This window comes from Pseudophryne corroboree, chromosome 6 (genome assembly GCF_028390025.1).
Source record: "Pseudophryne corroboree isolate aPseCor3 chromosome 6, aPseCor3.hap2, whole genome shotgun sequence".
Lineage (NCBI taxonomy): Eukaryota > Metazoa > Chordata > Amphibia > Anura > Myobatrachidae > Pseudophryne > Pseudophryne corroboree.
The window spans coordinates 196,946,187-196,971,432 of NC_086449.1; the positions used below are offsets into that span (position 1 = coordinate 196,946,187).

Here is a 25,246-nt window from a genome sequence, read left to right on the forward strand (position 1 = left end):
AATGTCCCTGAACGGAGGGATCCCTCTTTGTATTGTAGGAAGGGTCTAACAGGAGTCATACAGCAGTGTTTGGTACCCATCGGAAGAGTATTTAAATAGCAATATTCCGGTGTTGGTTTGGAGCGTATTAATCGCTCGTGCGAATAGTTATGGACATAAGGAGTTTATGTCCATTACTATTATTTACTCTTACTCAGGTATGCGGCGGGAAACCCAGTGTCCCACCCACCTGAGCTGTTTGAAATCGTCACAGCCCACCTGTATGAATCAACCTATGACCTCTTGTTATAGTGCGAAGCCGAATTCCTGTGTCCAATGGACGATCAGATTGTAGGGACCATTAGATTGCATTGTGTGTGGGGCATAAATAGGCAGGCCGACCACATCCAGCTCTCACTCTTCAACGGTTCTCATTGCTGAAAATCGGGTGCTGGATGTCCAGGCGCATGCGATCGTTTCCCCTTGTGCGTAAGTTTTTCTCCGTGATCATATTGTCTTACTGTGAGCCATTTCTCTCATCTCTCTCTCTCTCTCTCTCCTCTTTCTCTCGTATTTTCCCTTGATTAGATTGTATTGTATTGTATTATATTTATAGTGTAGTTATTTGGTTAGGAAGTCTCTGTTATATTGTAGTGTATCATTTGTACTGTGATTCCTTTTTACAAGTATATTAGTTATAATACATTTAATAGGCTTTGGACCCTAAACAAGTATCTGTGTATTTTCTCATAGTGTTAAGTGTTAACGGAGCGTCGGTGACGCTCAAGCAGCTTTGTAGTTAATCAGGTTACACCAGGTTGCACTTACACACTGTCTCTACATAAAGGTATACTGTGTATCTCATTGTTAAAGGTATAGATATCAAGGTATAGCGTTGTGAGCGTCTGCGCCGCTGGTGATCTCCTCGTGGTCTCGAGCGTCCACTACGCCATAGCGAATCATTACGTTTGTCTGTAGCCAATAGTGTGCCAGTCTGTGATCTCTGGGCCGTGAGCGAACGCGACGCTTGAGCGTCTCGCCTACGGCTGAGCGATCGTTACGCAAGTAGCGTACCCTTACGGTACTTCTTGCGTAGTCAGCGTACAGTGTTCTTAGACCTCTTAAAGGGTTATTTATACGATAAATAGATTCAGCTTTATCATAGTAGTGCCACTTATATACATAATGCCCTCAGTAGTAGTGCCGCTTATACGCATAATGTCCACAGTAGTAGTGCCCCTTATATACATAATCCCCACATTAGTAGTGCCCCTATACACATTATGCACACAGTAGTAGTGCCCCTATACACACAATGTCCACAGTAGTGGCTCTTGTACACCTAATGCCACAGTAGTGCCCTTTATACATAATGCTTTATACACAATGCCCATAGTAGTGCCCCTTACACATAATGCCCACAGTAGTGCCACTTATACTCATAAAGCCCACAGAAGTGCCCCTTATATACATAATGTAATTTCCAATATATTACAGTAGCTCTATAATTATGACTGTAACCTGCACACTGTGGATATTGTATGATACTAACATGGGGCCTAAGCAAATTTGTTAGCAGTTGGGCAAGAACATGTGCACTGCAGGGGTGGCAGATATAAGATGTGCAGAGAGAATTAGATTTGGATGGGGTGTGTTCAAATTGCAGTGTAAAAATAATGCAGCCAGTATTTACCCTGCACAGAAACAATATAACCCACCCAAAACTAAGTCTCTCTGCAAATGTTATACCTGCCCCCCCCCCCCCCCCCATCCTGCAGTGCACATGGGTTTGCCCAACTGTTAACAAATTTGCTGCTGCGATCAACTCTGAATTACCCCCATGGTCCTAGCACTAGGGAAGATAAAACCTGGAGCAGATAACTTGGGTCTCTATGAGACAGGATCTTGGTTTTGGATGAAAAAGTAAACAAAATAGATAATTGCAAATTAATAAAATTGAAAGTACGTAAAAAATGTAGTAGTACAATTATACACATAGTATGTCTGACCTATAAATTATGGTTGTTTAGATCATCTGGCAAAGTTCTGGCAAAGCGATTTGCAGAGTGTTGGGCGACCGGCAAAGACATCTGCAAAGTGTCAGTTGAAGACGATGGGAGGGGTCGCAGAGGCAGTGTGGACTGGAGGATAACATGCAGGAGGTAAGTTACCATACTTGTGTAATTGTGTGTGTGGTACGGGGCATTGAGAGCACAGTACAAAACAGAGACTATGGTGGGGAGATTGGACAATACAAATCATGCAGAAGGGGGCTGCTCAGTATGGGACATACAGATGGTGTGAGGGCAGGGGTGGTGCTAAGGTGTTATAAAATAATACATTTGAGCCCTCCCATAAAGTGACAGCTAGCTGGCTGATAAAAGCATTGTGGTCTCACAAAGAAGGGGCATCACCACACAATAGTACTCCCAATTCAAATTATGTCACACAAAATCACAATCTTATTTACATTACACCGTACATAGTGCCCCTGATTCATAGTACGCCACATAGTAGTGTCCCTTATTCACATTTCGTCACAGTAGCGCCCCCTAGTCACGTTATGCTACACAGTAGTGCCCATTATACACATAATGATCACTGTTGTAATGCCCCTTACAAATAATGCCCACAGTAGTAGTACTACAGTATTTATACACATGTCCACAGTAGCGCCCTTTATATGTATAATGTCAACAGTAGTAATGCCTCTTATACACATAGGGGGTGATTCAGACCTGATCACACACAGGTGGTTTTTTGCAGAGCTGCGATCAGGTAGTTGCCGCCTACAGGGGGAGGGGGTAAACGCTGTGAAGGTTCGATCGCTTGTGCAGAGAGCTGCACAAACAAAAGTTTGTGCAGTCTCTGCACAGCTCAGGACTTACTCAGCCGCTGCGACGATACGGCCTAGAGCTGACGTCAGGAACCCTCCCTTGAAACGGCTGGACACGCCTGCGTTCACTCCTTAAAAACGGTAAGTTGACACCCACAAACGGCGTCCTCTTGTCAATCTTCTTGCGATCACCGGTGCGATTGCTTTCTTCATTAGATCCATCGCTGTCCGGCGATCCCCGTTGCCGGCGGCCTACGCGCCTGCGCATTGCGGAGCATACGCATGCGCAGTTCAGACCCGATCACACCGCTGCAAAAAAAGCTAGTGTGCAATCGGGTCTGAATGACCCCCATGATGCGCACAGTAGTAGTGCCACTTATACACATAATGCCGACAGTAGTATCAATGAACTGGGGGCAGATATATTAACTCACATAGAGGATCCCATTGCAAAGTGACTGACAGGAAGTTGGCATTTGAGGTGGTAATGGGGGTGGCTAACTGTACACAGGCGAGTCATTTCTGTTCAAACACCTTTCCGTGCACGTGTATAAATTACCCATTGTGACCTGTGTTGATGCTGGAGAGCCCTCTGTGTCTAGGAGACTTGCTCAGCCTACGACTGCTCAGACTCACTCAGGGTGGACTGCGATGCAATTGCGAACGGCAAAAGATTGCAGCAACGATCAATATAACAACTACAACTGAATCAGGCTCACAATTACACCATTATATTTTACTATTTTATCACATTTAACAACTAAGGGGTCAATTTAATTAGGTGTGAGTTTTTCTTGCAACAGCCGCACTTCCCGGCAGCCTAAACTGGCCCTTTGGGTTAATTGTCCATATTTTAGGCATTTTCCATGTCCTCAATAGTTAGAGTAACATATTTACATAGAGAGATTTGTCTCTCTATACAACCACACCACTGTTTGCAGTTTGTCTCTCTGCTTGTTCATCCACTAACAATGTTTTTTCATCTTTTCCTCTTAGTATACACAGCACTTGACCTTTGGCAAGTATAGGCAGGTATAGGTAAGTATTCTACCTCTCCCATTAGCCATAGCTCCCAGGGGGGTTAGATTTAGGCTGCGGGTGGGGAGAGGTTAGTGTTAGCCTGTGGGTAGGGTGGGTTAAGCAGTGAGGACAGAGGTTAGGATTAGGCACCTCCGCGGGAGGGTTAGAGTTAGGCACAAAGGGGGAGGTCAGTGTTAGGCTGTGGACAGGGAGGGTTAAGGGGGTGGGGAGAGGGGAAAACACCCCTTACTCACCCCTGTTGGCCTTTTTTGCACTGGGATCCTGGCGTCGGTATTACGACCAATAGGATCCCGTGCGCCGGGATATCATACTGATCCCCCTATTAGTACACCTCTTAATGCCCATAGGGAAGGGCAATCCTGAGGCCATGGTTCCCCAGAGGTTTCCCCCAAGGGAGTTTTTCCTCTCCTGAGTGCTGAAAGGTGACTCTTTGTGAGTCCAGAGGTGTAGCTTTTATGCCATAATGAGTATCAATTTCATGCCCGTCCCTGCAATGTATAAGAAGTACAATAATGGCTAATGCAATCACTTTACTTCTGGGTTTAGACCCCGGGTGCGCTACTTCACATGTGCATTCGTCAGACTGCGTATGTGAGAGCAGACAGTAATGCAGAGGGATCCCAAGGATCCTTCTTCTGGGAAGAATTGCATAATGTAGCCCACGGGATACAAATGCCATTTAGAAATGGCATTAGCTGCCGGGCCAAGCTCAGAAATGCTTCACATTCTGGAGCTTGGTGAGTTTCGCAGTTTACCAACTGCCGTAGAAACCTTTGGTGGCTGCTTTGCAATCACAATAGGAGGAATGCAGCAGATATCGTCAATATCTATTGCAGCCCCCAATACATACATATTTTAGCATAAACTAAAACTGTTTTATGTATTCACTGAGTCTCCATTCTTCATTGCATGCTAATATCACAGGTTCCGCAAATTATTACTGATATGATTGTTATGCTACTGTCCTGCTGGTGTTCCTGACCTGCTGTATAGCAGCTAGACATATTTTATATACAGCACTCTTGGGGAGACGTATCAAGACTTGGAGAGAGAGAAAGTGGAAATGTCCAAAGCACCCAATCATCTTCTGTCACTTATCCAGCACAGTACATGAAATTATACCTGTAGCTAGAAGCATCATTTGCTTTGGGAAAAATAAGATTTTACTTACCGGTAAATCTATTTCTCGTAGTCCGTAGAGGATGCTGGGACTCCGTAAGGACCATGGGGAATAGACGGGCTCCGCAGAAGATAGGGCACTTTAAGAAAGCTTTGGACTCTGGGTGTGCACTGGCTCCTCCCTCTATGCCCCTCCTCCAGACCTCAGTTAGGGAAACTGTGCCCAGAGGAGATGGACAGTACGAGGAAGGATTTTTGTAAATCTAAGGGCGAGATCCATACCATCCACACCAATCACACCATATAACTTGTGATAAACTTACCCAGTTAACAGTATGAACAACAACATAGCCGCGGTTCAACCGAAAAACTATAACATAACCCTTATGTAAGCAATAACTATATACAAGTCTTGCAGAAAAAGTCCGCACTTGGGACGGGCGCCCAGCATCCTCTACGGACTACGAGAAATAGATTTACCGGTAAGTAAAATTTTATTTTCTCTAACGTCCTTGAGGATGCTGGGACTCCGTAAGGACCATGGGGATTATACCAAAGCTCCCAAACGGGCGGGAGAGTGCGGATGACTCTGCAACACCGATTGAGCAAACAGGAGGTCCTCCTCAGCCAGGGTATCAAACTTATAGAACTTTGCAAAGGTGTTTGTCCCCGACCAAGTAGCTGCTCGGCACAACTGTAATGCCGAGACCCCTCAGGCAGCCGCCCAAGAAGAGCCCACTTTCCTAGTGGAGTGGGCCTTAACCGATTTCGGTAACGGCAATCCTGCCGTAGAATGCGCCTGCTGAATCGTGTTACAGATCCAGCGAGCAATAGTCTGCTTTGAAGCAGGAGCGCCAACCTTGTTGGCCGCATACAGAACGAACAAAGCTTCAGTCTTCCTGATTCTAGCCGTTCTGGTCACATAAATCTTCAAAGCCCTGACTACATCCAAGGACTCGGAATCCTCCAAGTCCCGTGTAGCCACAGGCACGACAATAGGTTGGTTCACATGAAAAGATGAGACCACTTTTGGCAGAAAGTGAGGGCAAGTCCTCAACTCTGCCCTATCCACGTGAAAAACCAAGTATGGGCTTTTATGTGATAAAGCCGCCAATTCGGAAACACGTCTTGCCGAAGCTAACGCCAACAACATGACCACTTTCCACGTGAGGTATTTCAACTCCACAGTTTTGAGTGGTTCAAACCAAGGTGACTTGAGGAAACGCAACACCACGTTAAAATCCCAAGGCGCCACCGGAGGCACAAAGGGAGGCTGAATATGCAGCACCCCCTTCACAAAGGTCTGTACTTCAGGAATAGAGGCCAATTCTCTTTGAAAGAAAATGGATAAGGCCGAAATCTGGACCTTTATGGACCCTACTTGTCACAACTGAGGGCCTGAGCTGACGGGAGGCAGCCTCAGTTGTAGGGGCTGAGATGTACCGGAACCTGGGAGGTTGTATCAGACCCCTGGACATGTAAGTAACATGAAGAATAACCGCCCGAAGGCGTGACCACGACAACTTGAATAAAAGTCAATGATGTTTATTTATGACAAACTCCATGCATCACAGTAGCAGTAAAAGAAACATAAAATCAGCAGAGAAATAATACAGTTCCTGGGTACTACAGGGTGGCAGGGGCCACAGAGCTCTGGTAGTATGAGACAGTTCTTATTATCTGCGAGTTGGAAAGTCCTTACCAGGCCCGACTGTAGCAATGAAGAAAGCCCAGGATCGTACCAGCTGGTGTTCGAGGGAAAGCTGGACTGCTGTAAATAAAATAGCTGCTGTGGGTTCTGGTTGGAACCAGACAGATGTTGGCACGGAGTGGATACTGGCTGGAACCAGTTAAATAATAAATGAAGCTTGAGAGCGATGCAATATGAATGAAATGTAGAGCTTGAGAGCGGAGAAATAATAATACCGGTGGAGAGTGGTAAACTGTAGAAAGGACACCGGCCCTTTAAGAGAAGCTGTACTCTGCTGGAAGCTGGGCTGGAAGCAGGTAATGTTGTGGCTGGAAACAGATGAATCCAAAATGGATCGGAGAGTCAGGCTACACCGCAGGTGGAATGCTGGTGCGGGTCTCTATGGTGGAAGTCTTGAGACAGGAGCTGGAACCTGGAAGACAATCACAGGAGAGAGACAAACAGGAACTAGGTTTGACAACCAAAGCACTGACGCCTTCCTTGCTCAGGCACAGTGTATTTATACCTGCAGCAAGGAAGGGATTGGCTAGGCAATTATGCAGATTAACAATACTGACAACAGATTGGAGGAAATGATCAGCTGACAGAATCCAAGATGGCTGCGCCCATGCAGACACTTGGAGGGAAGTTTGGTTTGTAATCCATGTGGTAATGAAAACAGTAATGGCGGCGCCGGCCACTGGAGACAGGAGACGCCAGGCAGACAAGTGCACATCCAACCACGCGGACACAGCGGAGGCCGCGGCTGACGTAATCCACTCTGACACTCTGCATGCAGAAGCTCAGGGACGGCGGCGGAGGCCGCGGGAGACGCCATGCCAGATGTATTATGGCGTTACTGTGACAGCGTCTCAGAGAGACAGGAGAGGATGCAGGAATGTGAACATTAGGATAACAGATGAGATCCGGTGCTGGAGCGCTGAGCCAGCCTTAGGAGGCATCTGATGGGTAAGAAATGGCGTCCAGATACCCGGATCGTGACAGCACCCCCCCCTTTAGGAGTGGCCCCAGGACACTTCTTTGGCTTTTGAGGAAACTTGGAATGGAATCTCCGGACCAAGGCAGGAGCATGGACATCAGAAGCATTGGTCCATGAACGTTCCTCAGGGCCGTAACCCTTCCAGTCAATAAGATATTGTAGTTGACCGTAACGGTGACGTGAGTCCAGGATCTTAGCCACTTCATACTCAACGCCTCGTTGAGTTTGGACTTTCGGAGTTGGAGGAAGTGAGGAATGAAACCGATTTAAGATCAGCGGTTTCAACAGGGAAACATGGAATGTCCTGGGTATTTTTAAGAAGGGAGGCAACTGGAGTCTGTAAGCAACAGGATTGATGACTTGTTCAATCTTGAAAGGACCGATATAGCGAGGTGTAAACTTCATACTGGGAACTCTTACCCTCAAATTCTTCGTGGATAACCATACCCGATCACCCACCTTGAGAGCAGGAACTGCTCGACGCTTCCTATCCGCAAACTTCTTGTACCTGAACGATGCCTTGAGCAGAGCTGATCGTACGCTCTTCCAGATATTGGCAAACTGATGCAAGGTGATATCCACTGCGGGAACAGAAGTTGCTGGAAGCGGTTGGAACTCAGGGACTTTAGGGTGGAATCCAAAGTTAGTGAAGAATGGTGTTGAAGCAGATGAAGAATGATACTGGTTGTTATGACAGAACTCGGCCCAGGGAAGTAATTGAACCCAGTCATCTTGAGAGGAGGACACATAGATGCGGAGGAAGGCCTCCAAGTCCTGATTCACCCTCTCGGTTTGACCATTGGTCTGAGGATGGTAAGCCGTGGAAAACTTTAGCTTGACTTGGAGGACTTGACATAAACTTCGCCAGAATTTGGCTGTGAATTGAACTCCTCGATCTGAGATAATTTCTTCAGGAAGACCGTGGAGTCGGAAGATCTCTTGTATGAATACTTGAGCCAACTTGGAAGCTGACGGAAGACCGGTGAGAGGAATGAAGTGTGCCATCTTGGTGAACCGGTCAACTACCACCCAGATGGTATTGAACTTGTTGCACATGGGTAAATCTGTAATAAAATCCATCGACAAATGGGTCCAAGGTCGACGGGGAACAGATAGTGGAACCAGTTGCCCCGCAGGCGACTGGCGGGATACCTTATGTTGAGCACACTTTGGGCAAGATGCAATAAACTCCAAGACGTCCTTTTTCAGAGTTGGCCACCAATAGGACCTAGAGATAAACTCCAGGGTTTTTTGGATACCTGTATGTCCGGCAAAACGGGAAGCATGGGCCCAATGCATGAGCTTCTTCCTTAGCATCGGTTTCACAAAACTTTTCCCTGATGGGGGCGTAGAGTCCATCCCTACCGTGGAGAATGCCAACGGATTTATAATAGGATGCTTGTCTGAAGACTCTGACTCATTTTCTTGCTCCCATGAGCGGGAAAGGGCATCGGCCTTGCGATTCTGAGAGCCCGGACAGAACTGGAGTTTAAAGTCGAACCTGGAAAAGAAAAGTGCCCATCTGGCCTGACGAGGGTTGAGACATTGTGCGCCTTTCAGATATAAAAGGTTCTTGTGGTCTGTAAGTATGGTGATTGAATGAGAAGCTCCCTCCAACAGATACCTCCACTCTTCTAGAGCGAGCTTGATGGCTAGCAACTCCTGGTCGCCAATGGCATAGTTGCGCTCAGCTGGGGAGAACTTCCGGGAGAAGAAACTGCAAGGGTGTAAATGGCCATCTTTAGCCCTCTGAGATAACACCGCTCCTACTCCAACGGAGGAGGCATCCACCTCTAAGATGAAAGGAGAGTCGATGTCAGGCTGTTTCAGAACAGGCGCAGAGATGAACCTTTGTTTTAACAGATGAAATGCTTGCATGGCTTCTTCAGACCACTTGGACGGGTTAGCACCCTTCTTAGTGAAAGCAGTAATAGGCGCCACAATGGTGGAAAAGTCTCGTATAAACTTTCGGTAATAGTTGGCGAACCCTAAGAACCTCTGGACCCCTTTGAGGGTTAAGGGTTCCGGCCAATTTTGGATTGCTTGTAGTTTCTCAGGATCCATCTCTAGTCCGGAACCGGACACAATGTACCCTAGAAACGGAATGGACTTGACTTCAAAGACGCATTTCTCTAATTTGCAATAGAGATGATTGACACGGAGACGGGACAGAACCTCTTTAACCCAAAAACGATGTTCCTCTAAATCGTTGGCAAAAATGAGGATATCGTCTAGATAGACCACGACATGACGGTATAGAATGTCTCTGAAGATCTCATTGACAAAATGCTGGAAGACAGCTGGAGCATTGCTCAATCCGAAGGGCATGACGAGGTACTCATAATGTCCGTCACGGGTGTTAAAGGCGGTCTTCCACTCGTCACCCTCACGGATCTGGATGAGATTGTATGCACCTCTCAAGTCCAGCTTTGTAAAGATGGTAGCTCCGCTAACTCTGTCAAAGAGCTCAGTAATCAGGGGTAAAGGATAACGGTTCTTGATGGTAATGTCGTTCAAACCTCTGTAGTCGATGCACGGCCGCAGACCACCATTTTTCTTCTTTACAAAAAAGAAGCCTGCGCCGGCTGGAGAAGAAGAAGGTCGAATGAACCCCTTTGCTAGGTTCTCTTTAATGTATTCCTCCATAGAATGCGTCTCAGGCAGAGACAACGGATAAGTTCGGCCTCGAGGTGGAACCTTCCCTGGAACGAGATCAATCGGGCAGTCCCATTCTCTATGAGGAGGAAGGATATCAGCAGAAGCTTTACTGAACACATCCGTGAAATCTTGATATGGAGGAGGTGGAACATCAGACGACCTGGGGGAGGAAGAACAGACAGGCAATACTTTAAACAAACATGTCTCAGCACAGGAGGAACCCCATGCCAGGATTTGCGGAGTCGTCCAATCAATTGTAGGATTGTGAAGACGGAGCCATGGAAGGCCCAGGACCACAGGATGTGTGGCTCTTGGAATCACTAAAAAAGAAATAAGTTCGGAATGAAGAACTCCCACTCTCAGACAAACTGGTAGAGTCCTTAAAGAAATAACTGCATCAAAAATTTTGCTGCCATCCACGGCAGTTAAAGAAATGGACGAAGGCAGTCTCTCGGTGGGTAGGGACCACCGTTTAACATAGGCTTCGGTAATAAAGTTCCCAGCTGCTCCGGAATCAAGGAGGGCAATGACGTTCCGATAACGTTGAGCAACTTGAAGCGAGACTGGGAGATTACAATCTTGAGGAGAAGGAGAGGAGATCATTACTCCTAGCCGGCCCTCTCCTTGGCGAGCTAGGATTTGGAGTTTCCCGGACGTTTGGGACAGGAATTAATGGTGTGAGACGGAGCCGCACAATAAAGACAGAGAGACTCGGAGAGACGTCTTCGGCGCTCAGCAGGAGTTAAACGGGAACGGCCAATTTGCATGGGCTCATCTTTAGTTGGTGACAGTTGGCGAGGAGGAGGAGCAGAAGATTTTGGAGCAGATGATCTTCCACGCTCAGTTGCTCTCTCTCTGAAACGTAAATCAACTTTCGTGCAGAGTGAGATTAGCTCATCTAACTTAGAAGGTAAGTCTCTGGTAGCTAACTCATCTTTAATACGCTCAGATAAGCCATGCCAGAATGCAGCATACAGGGCCTCGTCGTTCCAGACCAGTTCAGATGCCAGGATCTGGAACTGTATCAGATATTGTCCTACAGTACGTGACCCCTGGCGTAAACGGAGAATCTCGGATGAAGCTGAGGTTACCCGGCCTGGCTCGTCGAAGATGCGCCTGAATGTTGACATGAATGCAGTGTAAGAAGATAGCAGGGTGTCGGACCTCTCCCATAACGGTGATGCCCAATCAAGGGCTGAGCCACTGAGAAGAGAAATAATGTAGGCAATTTTTGTACGGTCACTGGGAAAATTGCCAGGTTGTAGCTCAAACTGAATCTCACACTGGTTGAGAAATCCCCTGCAGAATCTTGGAGATCCGTCAAATTTTGCTGGCGTTGGAAGATGAAGACGTGGAGCAGAAATGGGTAAGGTGGGTGGGGTTATAGCTGGAGTCACTGTGGTTGACGCACCAGACGCGCCTGATCCACGGAGAGTTGTCTGAATCCCATCCAGCCGAGTAGAGAGATCCTGGAGACAGCGGATGATGTGGCCCTGTGCAGCCTCCTGATGTTCTAGTCGGGCTGCCAGTTCTTGCATCAGCCTGGCCGCTTGATCCTGGTCTCACTGTCACAACTGAGGGCCTGAGCTGACGGGAGGCAGCCTCAGTTGTAGGGGCTGAGATGTACCGGAACCTGGGAGGTTGTATCAGACCCCTGGACATGTAAGTAACATGAAGAATAACCGCCCGAAGGCGTGACCACGACAACTTGAATAAAAGTCAATGATGTTTATTTATGACAAACTCCATGCATCACAGTAGCAGTAAAAGAAACATAAAATCAGCAGAGAAATAATACAGTTCCTGGGTACTACAGGGTGGCAGGGGCCACAGAGCTCTGGTAGTATGAGATCAGTTCTTATTATCTGCGAGTTGGAAAGTCCTTACCAGGCCCGACTGTAGCAATGAAGAAAGCCCAGGATCGTACCAGCTGGTGTTCGAGGGAAAGCTGGACTGCTGTAAATAAAATAGCTGCTGTGGGTTCTGGTTGGAACCAGACAGATGTTGGCACGGAGTGGATACTGGCTGGAACCAGTTAAATAATAAATGAAGCTTGAGAGCGATGCAATATGAATGAAATGTAGAGCTTGAGAGCGGAGAAATAATAATACCGGTGGAGAGTGGTAAACTGTAGAAAGGACACCGGCCCTTTAAGAGAAGCTGTACTCTGCTGGAAGCTGGGCTGGAAGCAGGTAATGTTGTAGCTGGAAACAGATGAATCCAAAATGGATCGGAGAGTCAGGCTACACCGCAGGTGGAATGCTGGTGCGGGTCTCTATGGTGGAAGTCTTGAGACAGGAGCTGGAACCTGGAAGACAATCACAGGAGAGAGACAAACAGGAACTAGGTTTGACAACCAAAGCACTGACGCCTTCCTTGCTCAGGCACAGTGTATTTATACCTGCAGCAAGGAAGGGATTGGCTAGGCAATTATGCAGATTAACAATACTGACAACAGATTGGAGGAAATGATCAGCTGACAGAATCCAAGATGGCTGCGCCCATGCAGACACTTGGAGGGAAGTTTGGTTTGTAATCCATGTGGTAATGAAAACAGTAATGGCGGCGCCGGCCACTGGAGACAGGAGACGCCAGGCAGACAAGTGCACATCCAACCACGCGGACACAGCGGAGGCCGCGGCTGACGTAATCCACTCTGACACTCTGCATGCAGAAGCTCAGGGACGGCGGCGGAGGCCGCGGGAGACGCCATGCCAGATGTATTATGGCGTTACTGTGACAGCGTCTCAGAGAGACAGGAGAGGATGCAGGAATGTGAACATTAGGATAACAGATGGGATCCGGTGCAGGAGCGCTGAGCCTGCCTTAGGAGGCATCTGATGGGTAAGAAATGGCGTCCAGATACCCGGATCGTGACACTACTTTTAGGCCCAAAGTCACTCCTGTTTGAAGGAAGTGAAGTAGACGGCCCAAATGGAACTCCTCCGTAGGAGCAGCTCTGGCCTCACACCAAGAAACATATTTCCGCCATATACGGTGATAATGTTTTAACGTCACGTCTTTCCTAGCCTTGATCAGGGTAGGAATGACTTCCTCCGGAATCCCTTTTTCCGCTAGGATCCGGCGTTCAACCGCCATGCCGTCAAACGCAGCCGCGGTAAGTCTTGGAACAGACAGGGCCCCTGCCGCAGCAGGTCCTGCCTTAGAGGAAGAGGCCATGGATCCCCTCCAAGCAACTCTTGCAGCTCCGGATACCAAGTCCTACGTGGCCAATCCGGAACAATGAGTATTGTTCTGACCCTGCTTCTTCGTATTATTCTCAACACCTTGAGTATGAGAGGAAGAGGAGGAAACACATAGACCGATCTGAACACCCAAGGTGTCACCAGAGCGTCTACCGCTACCGCCTGAGGGTCCCTTGACCTGGCGCAATACCGCTTTAGCTTTTTGTTGAGACGGGATGCCATCATGTCGATTTGATCCGTGATCTGTGCGAAGACTTCTTGATGAAGTCCCCACTCTCCTGGATGCAGGTCGTGCCTGCTGAGGAAGTCCGCCTCCCAGTTGTCCACCCCCGGGATGAACACCGCTGATATCGCGCTTACATGGCCTTCCGCCCAGCGTAGAATCCTGGTCGCTTCTGCCGTGGCCATTCTGCTCCTTGTTCCGCCTTGGCGGTTTATATGAGCCACTGCCGTGACATTGTCTGACTGAATCAGAACCGGTTTTCTCCGAAGCCATTCCTCCGCTTGACGCAGGGCGTTGTATATGGCCCTCAACTCCAGGACGTTGATGTGGAGACAAGACTCTAGGCTTGACCAGAGACCTTGGAAATTTCTTCCCAGTGTCACTGCTCCCCAGCCTCAGAGGCTTGCATCCGTGGTCACCAGGACCCAGTCATGAATGCCGAACCTGCGACCATCTAGTAGGTGAGCACTGTTCAGCCACCACAGGAGAGATACCCTGGTCCTGGGAGACAGGGTGATCCTTTGATGCATTTGTAAATGGGACCCGGACCACTTGTCCAAGAGGTCCCATTGAAAAGTCCTCGCATGGAACCTGCCGAAGGGGATGGCCTCGTAGGAAGCCACCATCTTCCCCAGGACCCGCGTGCACTGATGCACTGAAACCTTTTTTGGTTTTAATAGGTTCCTGACCATGGCAATGAGTTCCTGAACCTTTTCGATCGGAAGAAAAACCTTTTTCTGGTCTGTGTCTAGAATCAGCACCAAAAAGGTCAGACGCGTTGTAGGGACTAGCTGGGACTTCGGTATATTGAGAATCCAGCCGTGTATCTGCAACGTCTTCATGGACAGAAACACGCTGTCCAGCAACCTCTCCCGAGATCTCGCCTTTATGAGTAGATCGTCTAAGTATGGGATAATTGTGACCCCCTGCCTGCGCAGGAGCACCATCATTTCCGCCATTACCTTGGTGAAAATTCTCGGGGCCGTGGAAAGCCCAAACGGCAACGTCTGAAATTGGTAGTGACAGTCCTGCACTGCAAATCTCAGGAACGCCTGATGCGGGGGGAATATCGGAACATAAAGGTAAGCATCCTTTATGTCCAGGGACACCATCCAATCCCCCCCCCTCCAGGCTGGCGATGACCGCCCTGAGTGATTCCATTTTGAACTTGAACCTCTTCAAGTACAGGTTCAGAGATTTCAGGTTTAAAATGGGTCTGACCGAACCGTCCGGTTTCGGGACCACAAAAAGGGTTGAGTAATATCCCTCTCCTTGCTGGAGATGAGGAACTGTGACAATCACCTGTTGAATACACAATTTTTGGATTGCTGCCAACACTAGCTCCCTCTCTGACGGGGAAGCCAGGAGAGCCGATTTGAAAAATCGGCGAGGAGGCAAGTCTTCAAATTCCAGCCTGTATCCCTGAGAAACAATCTCTAACGCCCAGGGATCCACCTGCGAGTGAACCCAGACGTGGCTGAAAAACCGAAGATGAGCCCCCACCAGATCTGCCTCCCCTCGGGAAGCCCCAGCGTCATGCGGTTGACTTTGCAGACGCAGGGGAGGACTTCTGCTCTTGGGAACTAGCTGTGTGCAGCTTTTTTCTCCTGCCTTTCCCTCTGGCAACAAAGGATGATCCCCGTACCTTCTTGTTTTTATTGGAACGAAAGGACTGCATTTGATAATGAGGTGCCTTTTTTGTATGCTGCGGGGGGACACAAGGTAAGAAATTTGACTTATTAGCCGTAGCCGTAGAGACAAGATCCGAGAGGCCGTCTCCAAACAACTCCACCCCTTTGTAAGGCAAGGACTCCATATGCCGCTTTGAATCGGCATCTCCCGTCCACTGTCGGGTCCACAAGAGCCGCCTAGCAGAAATAGACATAGCATTTATTCTGGAGCTTAATAAACAAATGTCTCTCTGAGCATCCCTCATATACAAGGAGCATCTCTGATATGCTCTATGGTCATATGAATGGCATCTCTATCTAAGGTGTCAATTTCCGTAGATAAGGAATCTGCCCATGCCACAACCGCACTACAAACCCAGGCCGACGCCATAGCCGGTCGGGCAATAGTACCGGAATGATTGTAAATGTGCTTTAAGGTAATTTCCTGCCTGCGATCAGCAGGTTCCTTGAGGGGAGCCGTATCCTGAGAAGGCAGTGCCACCTTTTTGTACAAACGTGTCAGCGCCTTGTCAACTTTTGGCGAAGATTCCCAGCGTATCCTATCAGTTTGTGGAAAAGGATACGCCATGAGAATCCTTTTGGAAACTTGTGGTCTCCTATCCGGAGATTCCCAAGCCTTTTCGCACAAGTCACTTAATTCAATTGAGGATGGAAAAGTGACTTCAGGCTTTTTCCCTTTATACATGTGTACCCTCGTGTCAGGGACAGGGGGTTCCTCAGTAATATGCAAAACCTCTTTAATGGCAATAATCATGTACCGTATACCCTTTGCCACTTCGGCTGTAATTTTGCATCTTCATAGTCGACACTAGAGTCGGTATCTGTGTGTCGGTATCTGTGTCATCGATCTGGGATATGGTGCGCTTCTGAGACCGAGAAAGGACCTGGCGCCCCAGGGACAGGCATGGACTGGCTACCTGACTGATCCCTAGCTTCTGCCTTGTCTAACCTTTTATACAATAGATTGACATTTGTATTCAAGACATTCAGCATATCCACCCAATCCGGTGTCGGCGTTGCCGACGGCGACCTGACATTCAACCACTCCCACTCCACATTAAGCGAGCCTTCCTCGTCAAACATGTCGACACACGCGTACCGACACACTTCCCACACACACAGGGAACCCCTTTCCTGAAGACAGTATCCCTGTCAAGGCCCTTTGGAGAGACAGAGAGAGAGTATGCCAGCACACACCCCAGCGCAATGACCCTGGAGACCAACACAAAATGTTCTTCCCCAGCAGCGCTGTATAATATGTAAACCGCCAATTATGTGCCCCCCCTCTCTTTTAAGCACCCTTTCACCGTGTGTAAGCAGGGGAGAGTCCAGGGAGCTTCCTCGCAGCAGTGCTGTGGAGAGAAAATGGCGCTGGTGAGTGCTGAGGGAGAAGCCCCGCCCCCTCGGCGGCGGGCTTCTGTCCCGCTCAAATTTAGTAAAATATGGCGGGGGCTCTTATATATACATGTACAGAGCCCACCTGTACATGTATATTGTCTTTTTGCCATGCAGAGGTTTATATTGCTGCCCAGGGCGCCCCCCCCTGCGCCCTGCACCCTTACAGTGACCGGAGTGTGTGAGGTGTATGGGAGGAATGACGCACAGCTGCAGTGCTGTGCGTTACCTCAGTGAAGCTGAAGGCTTCTGCCGCCTGACGACTTCTGTCTTCTATACTTCTAGCTCTGTGAGGAGAACGGCGGCGCGGCTCCGGGGGTGGACGCCCAGTAAGAACCTGCGTTCACCCCTTCTGGAGCCAATGGTGTCCAGTAGCCGAGGAAGCAGAGCCTATCTTTGACAAGAAGGTCTGCTCCTCTCTCCTCAGTCCCTCGATGCAGGGAGCCTGTTGCCAGCAGTGCTCCCTGTGAAAAAGTAGTAAAAGGTAGAAAAAAATCCAAACAAAAATGCTTCTAGGCAGAGAACTCTGGAGAGCTCTCTGCAGTGCACCCATCTTGCTCTGGGCACAGTGTAAAACTGAGGTCTGGAGGAGGGGCATAGAGGGAGGAGCCAGTGCACACCCAGAGTCCAAAGCTTTCTTAAAGTGCCCTATCTCCTGCGGAGCCGGTCTATTCCCCATGGTCCTTACGGAGTCCCAGCATCCTCAAGGACGTTAGAGAAATACCCAACTTTATCTCTCTCCGCGGCTTGATACATCTCCAGGAAAATATCATGTTTCCCTTTCACTTAATTAACAAGTTAACTTAATAATTGACAATGTATTTGTCTTGGAAACAGGGTAAGAAATTCACAGTATAAGATAATGTTAAAAAGGGTTTCCATCTTCCGATAACTTTCTAATGGCTTGTCAATACCCTCCTGGTACATTTACTTTGAATTATCATTCACGTTTCTTCTGTGCCAGACAAGGGCGGATTGGGAACTTAAAGAGGCTCTGGAAAAATATGAAAAGTGGCCTCATGTAGTGGCCTCAGCAGAAAGATGGTGTCACAGCGGATGATCACACCAGTAGGTGATGCATTGTACTGGTAGGCAGTCAGAACACCAGGGTGATAAGTAGACACATTAAATGATTATTACTACTTAATCCAACAGCTGGGAATTCCAAAGATTAGCACCGACTTGGTAAACGATCACTATAAAATAGATAATTCTGACTGGGGTCTCATCCATTGTTAAACACCCACTGGTCTCACATTTTTCCTTAAGGTGTAATAGAAATAATAAATCACAATGCCTCTGTCTACCATTCCAATGAGAGATATTCAATACAAGGAGCAACCCAGTGACCACCATTCAATACACATAGCAACCAACCAGGTTCTAGCTATCATTTTATAGAATATATTTGATAAATGATAGCTAGAAGCTCATTGGTTGCTATGGACAACAAACTCTTTAGAAGGTTTGCTACATCTCTCCCTTGCCCAGCTGAGCACATATCGGGCACTTATGGTTGAGCCCAAATCTCAGGTTTTCTCTTGCACCTCCATGTTGTAATGCCGGTAGGACACGGTGTGCCATTGGAGTTCCTGAACTGGCATGCCGCAGATTAGGCCAAAGAGAAATCAAACAGTGTTATTAGCTAATAGGGGGAGATATTTGGATACACATATAGAGCCTGATTCTGAGATTTACATAAATCTCTGATGTTTAATGATCTGCACATGAGCAGGCACCACACTGCACACGTGCAGATCTGGTCCTGCAACATCCTGAGTAATCTCAGGGTTACTAGATGTCCTATGTGCATGCAGATGATCCCGTGCTGCCCCTTCAGATCCAGCAGCGCATCACAGAATCCTGGGATACTTTTTTACTTAATACACCTAATGTAGCTTTTGCATGATTCTACAGAGGTGCCATTAGTGTCCACCTCTGAATCAGACCCATATTTATATAGAGGCAGGGGCATGATTAGAACTTTGTGGGTTCCATAGCAACATTTTTAAGCGGCCCCCAACTGCGATCTCCAGATAGAGAATGGCAGCAGGGACATAGAGACAGAGAGAGTGGCGGCAGGGACACAGAGAGAGAGAGAGAGAGTGCCGGCAAATATATAGGGACATAGATAGGCAGCAGGGACTTAGGGGCAGAAAGAGGCAGCAGGGGCATAGAAACAGAGAGAGAGGCATAAGGGACGTAAGGACAGGAAGAGGCAGCAGGGGCATAGAAACAGAGAGGCAGCAGGAACGTAGGGACAGATAGAGAGGCAGCAGGGACATAGAGACAGATAGAGGGTCAGCAGGGATTTGGTGAGATACAGATGGGACAAAGTAAGAGGCAGCAGGGATGTAGGAACAAATAGAGGCAACAGGAACATAGAGACAGAGAGAGTGGCAGCAGGAACACAGAGACAGAACAAGTGGCAGCAGAGAGAGAGAGAGTGCCAGCAAAGACATAGGGACAGAGAGAGGCAGCAGGGACATAGGGACAGAGAGGCAGCAGGGACACAGGGAAAGATAGAGAGGCAGCAGGGACAGATAGAGGCAGCAGGGACGTAGGGACAGATAGAGAGGCAGCAGGGACAGATAGAGAGGCAGCAGGGACGTAGGGACAGATAGAGAGGTAGCTGGGACGTAGGGACAGATAGAGAGGTAGCTGGGACGTAGGGACAGATAGAGAGGCAGCAGGGACGTAGGGACAGATAGAGAGGCAGCAGGGACGTAGGGACAGATAGAGAGGTCATTGCAACCAGGGCCGGCAACAGAAATCTTGGGGCCTGGTACAGTGATATCTCTGGAGCCCCCTTAGATTTTATATACTGTATACACAGTATAAATAAACAAGTTTCAACAGCAGCACTCAGGAATAAAGCACACAACGACAGCCACTTTCAGCCAACATTTCAATGCAGCAGCATTTTCGTCAGGGCAATGTGGTAATCTTGTATATATCCTTTTCCATTACCCCCGTCTGTTAGTTTAAAGCTCCTTCAGTATATATATGTTTACTTATACATTAGTGGATTAAAAGCACATTTCCATGACAGGAAGTGAGGTCACATGCTGTATGCAAATACAACTTCCTGGTTTGCTATAAATATCCTGCTGTCCCCCTGCTCACATCCTCTTGATGAAGTCCTAGACTACAGGATGAAACGCGTTGGTACAGGGACTTGCTACGAACCCAGGACTTCCCTTTGCGGTCAGATAAGCTCTTTTAAACTTTTATCTTGTACGTGTGCTTCCTGCATTTGCTACTGGAAAATTTTATTTGTATATTATTAAAATTGCATCGGACAGGGACTTGCAACGTACCTAAAACTTCCCTTGGTGGACAGATAAGCCCTTTTACACTTTTATCTTGTACGTGTGCTACCTGTATTCGCTACTGGAAAATTTGTTTTATGTTTATGTTATTAAAATTGTATGTCTTTCTTTATATAAAAGATGGCTCAGAATGTGTATTTTTTGGAACAAGCCTAGTTCCTAATTAAGAGCTATTCTATCCATATGGTCATAACGGTATGCACTATGTGTGATTCTTGTTTTCTCATCCATATGTTCCAACATCTATGGGTCAGTTGACCGAAGAATATCTTTAAAATTGAAGATAAGTCATTGGCATATTGTTTTTGTATTTTGTCTCACAAGGTGATTTGTTTCACCATTTCCTTTAAGGAAACACTAGCAGGCGCTCTTTTTTGCACTTCACTTGATATATATTATTTTCACTCACTGGGCAAGAGCTGCCACTCATTCACGCATATGAGGAGTGTTTCACAAATATAATTTAAGCTTATCCCTCTCTGAGTAGAGGTTACAAACACTGTTTATTTACACTGTGTACTGGTGACAAACTAGAGCGCTCCTTTCCATTATTTCTATATTGTGTGTGTATATATATATATATATATATATATATATATATATACTGATGTAACCCTGTAATAGTAATGTAATAGTAATAAAATAAATAATCTGTTTAATGTTAAATACATTCTATAAGTATAGAGGAGGTAATGAAGTTATATATTTGTTTACGTGTATAATAATAATATATATATAAGTTTATGGAGTATGGACAATATTGGGCATAATAATGGCACAGACGTTTCTGGAAGCGCTCGTGCCCTTTGGATGTGTGTCAGAGGGATGACTACAGAGAGAGCGAGACAGTGGAGGGAGCTCGAGCCGCCCTGTGGGGGCTGAGGAGAGCGAGACAAGGTGAGGGAGTTCGAGCCGCGCTGGAAGGGAGGCAGAGAGCGGGACAGTGTGAGGAGACGGAGAGCCGGAGAACAAGTGTGGCGAGCCGGAGAGGAACAGAGGTGGTGAGGTACCTCAGAAGTGGCGGGATCCAAGACGGGATCAAGAGCCCCGGAAAGTCTCCTTCATCCTCTGTACATACCGCTGCTGGTAATTAGGGGACCTTGTATCCGTGAAGTGGAGACGGATAAACGGCCTCTCCGGGATAAGGTATTCTGCAGAGCAGCGGCCGGGGGAGGAGCAGTGACAGAGTGACTGAAGAATCAAATACCCAGCAAGGAGGTGTGAGTAACTGCTCTAATTCCTCCCATAATAGGGAGGGAACCATTGTACTAAACCTCCTTAAAAAGTGTCAGTGACATTGACTATAGCAGCGCAGCTCTGAGAAGAAGAACAATATATTGTTAGCAGGTTATACGGAACACCGGGTAACTGGCCCAATTGATGATAAGTCTGCCCACATCGTAGTAGATTTCAGGGGGGCAGTATGAGAGACCCCCGAAGGATGCCATGCATACCAAGATGTTATAGTATAGTATACTCTGAGGATCCATAGGAAGGGAAAAGAAAATACAGAAAGACTTCAACAAAATTTTGCTACACTTACCCTTATAAGTGATCGTATACAATTGACACTATCTATATCGTCAGATCCACTATCATAATTGAACTCTAGAAATCCTTCAGTGATATATGAAGGCATAGCCCCTTAAACCCCTGCATCATTTATAGGAGGTTCAGTACCAGCGGAGCAATAGGGGTAATTGCGACAATATTATATGAGATAAATAACATTGCGGACACTAATTTGGATATTTTCACTGATTCCTGTCAGAGACCCTGGTAGAACTAAAATAATATCTTAAAGATATACCCTGTAAATTAATAAGCTGAGTGGGTATGATAAATGACTGGTGAATTCATTCGACTTTATGGTGTTTATGCAGTAAAGTGGATTGTATAGGACTGGGGAATAAAATACCATCGTCACTCAGTAATAGTGGATCAATACAGGCAATAACCATTATCCATGAAGAGACTATTATTAGTGATTACATGGATTGAGCCATAGCTTTTAAGGAGAAACCAGGATAGATTTATATATATGTCTCTATAAGCATATCAACCAGTTTTAGTAACTACTTCTTCAGTGGAATAGATCATCATCAGCATAAACCCTCCGATTTCAGCTACTATATATGATATTATCCAGGGCCCCAACAAGTGCACCAACGAAGCCTCTGATAGGAGGGACAGAAATATTAAACTGGGATATTATTGCGCAATCCTAACTACTACAAGTGATAATTTGGTTAAATGGGTTTGTTTTTTCTTACATAACCGGTTCACCCTGAGGTTTTTTTGTAGTGCATGCAGATACTATTGTATAACATAATAGTATGTTGGTAAGCTAATGTTTATGTTGTAGTCATACACTTGAATGCACAAAATATAAGTACTAAAAGCAAGTGGTTGTGTAGTATTCCTATTCACTGAACTTACCTGTCAAAGGGAATTCCGGAGAACAGCCCGGGTACGTGTCTGGAAGATAAGACAGAAGAATCTAGATAAGGTGAGAGTGAAAATTTACTGTCATAACCTAAATAGTTACATACAATTATTCACATTTCATATAACGGGCGTTCCCAATCTAGCCCAAACCAAAACTGATTGGGTGGAGGCACTAGATAGCAATACCCTCTAGTAACCCAAAGGAGTCGCTAGTCAGTAGGGGTTACATTTGGAGGCACTGCTGAGATCCCGACGAAAAGAGATACTGGTACCTCTGTGAGAATGGAGGAGGTTTCAGTTACAGATGTTTATCGATGGTGTAGGGAGAAGGGAGTGGAACCTATATGCAGTTTTGCTCTTATTGGAACCCTTAACGCAGTTAATGATGATTTGGCAATAAGAGCAGTGGGAAACTTTTATGGCATCATTCAGCCCTGTGTAGTGGATAGGTGGAAAGGACAATCTGGGGATACCTATGCTATATTTATCAGTAATAGGAACCCATTGGATAAGACGTTAATCCCCTTCATGGTAGTAGTGGAAGGGGCTGTTGGAGGGAAAGTACAAGTAATATGGCCTGAAGGGGAGGAGTTGGTGGCCGCAGAGGCCTTATCGGGAGGTGACTCAGTTACTGGGCCCCTCCTGGTAGTGGATTCCCCGAATACTGCTGACCCCCAGGAGTCGTCAGGGAATAAGGAGGATGTCTCAGGAGCAGGAGTAGAGGCGGTTGTAGACAAGATGGTCAGTCAACTGGAGCGTTGGCATTATGAGGGAGGATACCGTAGACTCAGAATATTCTCGGGAATTACACCAGTACCGGCTGGAGAAGAGACGTATGACACCTGGCGAGAGGCTGCCATTCAGCATTCGGAAGAATGGCATTGCCCAGAGCATATAAAAAAACAAAGAATAGTAGAGAGTTTACGGGGACCTGCTATGCGGGTAATTCAGGCTACTAGGAGGAGTAAAACAACAGCCACTTTAAAGGATTATATCGAAGCTCTGGACTTCTCATATGGAACACTTGAGGATGTGGGTGATTTGTTAGCTCGCCTAAATAGGACGTACCAGGAGCCGGGGGAGACTTTGACCCACTATATTTATAGGGTGGATAGACTCATTTATCAGATTGTCGATAAAGGAGGTATTGAAACTGGGGCCGTAGATGAGCGACGTATGAAACAGGTGTTGAAGGGAGCCATGACTAACCATCCAGTGGCCCAGCGACTACGATGCACCATGGCTCGAGGACCTCCTCCTACTCTTACTGAATTGGTACGAGAGGTTAAATTAGAAGAGATTCAGATAGATACCGGAGAAAAAAATATAAAAAGAGTGAAGGTAGTATTACCCACTCCATCCCCCCCTAATATGGATGAGAGGCTGTTGAAGTTGATTGAGGAACAAAATAAAAAAATCGATCAGTTGATTGCTTTACAATCCAGCACACAGTCTAATACCGGATGGACTGGCATGAGAGGAAGGGGAATGACTCAGGGAAATAGGAGTAGGAATCCCATTATATGCTATAGTTGTGGTCAGCCTGGACATAGGTCTTTTGAATGTCCTGGCAGTGGAAGCAGCCGGGGAGGAAATACCACTCACACTCCTGCACCACCAAATCTTCAACTGGAAAACTTCAGTGGGAGTGCTGTGACCCCCTCACAGGCTCCCCGATTCTAAACGTTCGAGCTATGGGGAGTGCACAGTGGGTAGACCATATCCCAGAAAGTCTTATGGGTCCTGCTCCACTCATCAAGGCCATGATTAACGGACAAGATTGTACCATATTAATGGACAGTGGGTCACAAGTGTCTATAGTATTTGAATCATGGTATAGGGAACATTTAGCTGACGTCTCCATTCAACCTCTTAGTGGCCTTACGGTATGGGGATTAAGCGAACAAAAATACCCCTATTTAGGGTATATTATTACCCAAATTTCTTTTGAACCCGGGTTGATCACCCCTAATGAAACCGTTCCGTTGATAGCATTGGTATGCCGATTCTCCAGGGGATAATGGACAGTTATCAGCCATAATCGGGACCAATACTAACCTGTTTCGTAATTTAATTAGATGGTGTGGTAAGCAAGAGAAGGGACATCAATTTGGTGTAGTAGAACAAAATCCTGAAGACACTTACCGATGCCATCGAATTGAAAGTTGTCGTGTATTCACCAATGGGAATAGTAACTTCTGGGATGGTTCATCTTTGGATAGTGAATTAGAAGTATGCTTTAAGGGAAGTGATATAGATTCAGATAGCAAACAAATTCTGATGGAACAACTACGGTCAAGGGAATCCGTCTTCTCTAAGGGTGACTGGGATCTTGGTACCGCTACTGGAGTAGAACATCACATTACTCTTACGGATAACACCCCTTTCAGGGAGAGGTCCAGAAGATTAGCTCCCGCTGACTTTGAGGACGTAAGAGAACATCTACGAAATTTACTGGAGAATCATGTTATAGCCGACTCTGAAAGTCCCTATGCCTCCCCTATAGTGGTTGCTCGTAAGAAGAATGGAGAGATCCGGCTATGCATTGATTATCGCACTTTAAATAGTCGCACTGTGCCGGATCAGTATACAGTTCCAAAGGTGGACGAAGCCCTAGATTGTTTAAAC

General features: G+C 46.9%; 1 long non-coding RNA gene across 1 annotated transcript in view; it reads right to left on the reverse strand.

Annotated features, from left to right (window-relative positions):
• LOC134935126 (uncharacterized) overlaps window positions 1-25,246 on the reverse strand; it is a 332,446-nt gene that overhangs the window by 138,534 nt on the left and 168,666 nt on the right. The window contains exon 5 of the long non-coding RNA XR_010179919.1: window positions 22,610-22,648. This is a non-coding gene — a long non-coding RNA (uncharacterized LOC134935126). The remainder of the gene's footprint in view (window positions 1-22,609; window positions 22,649-25,246) is intronic.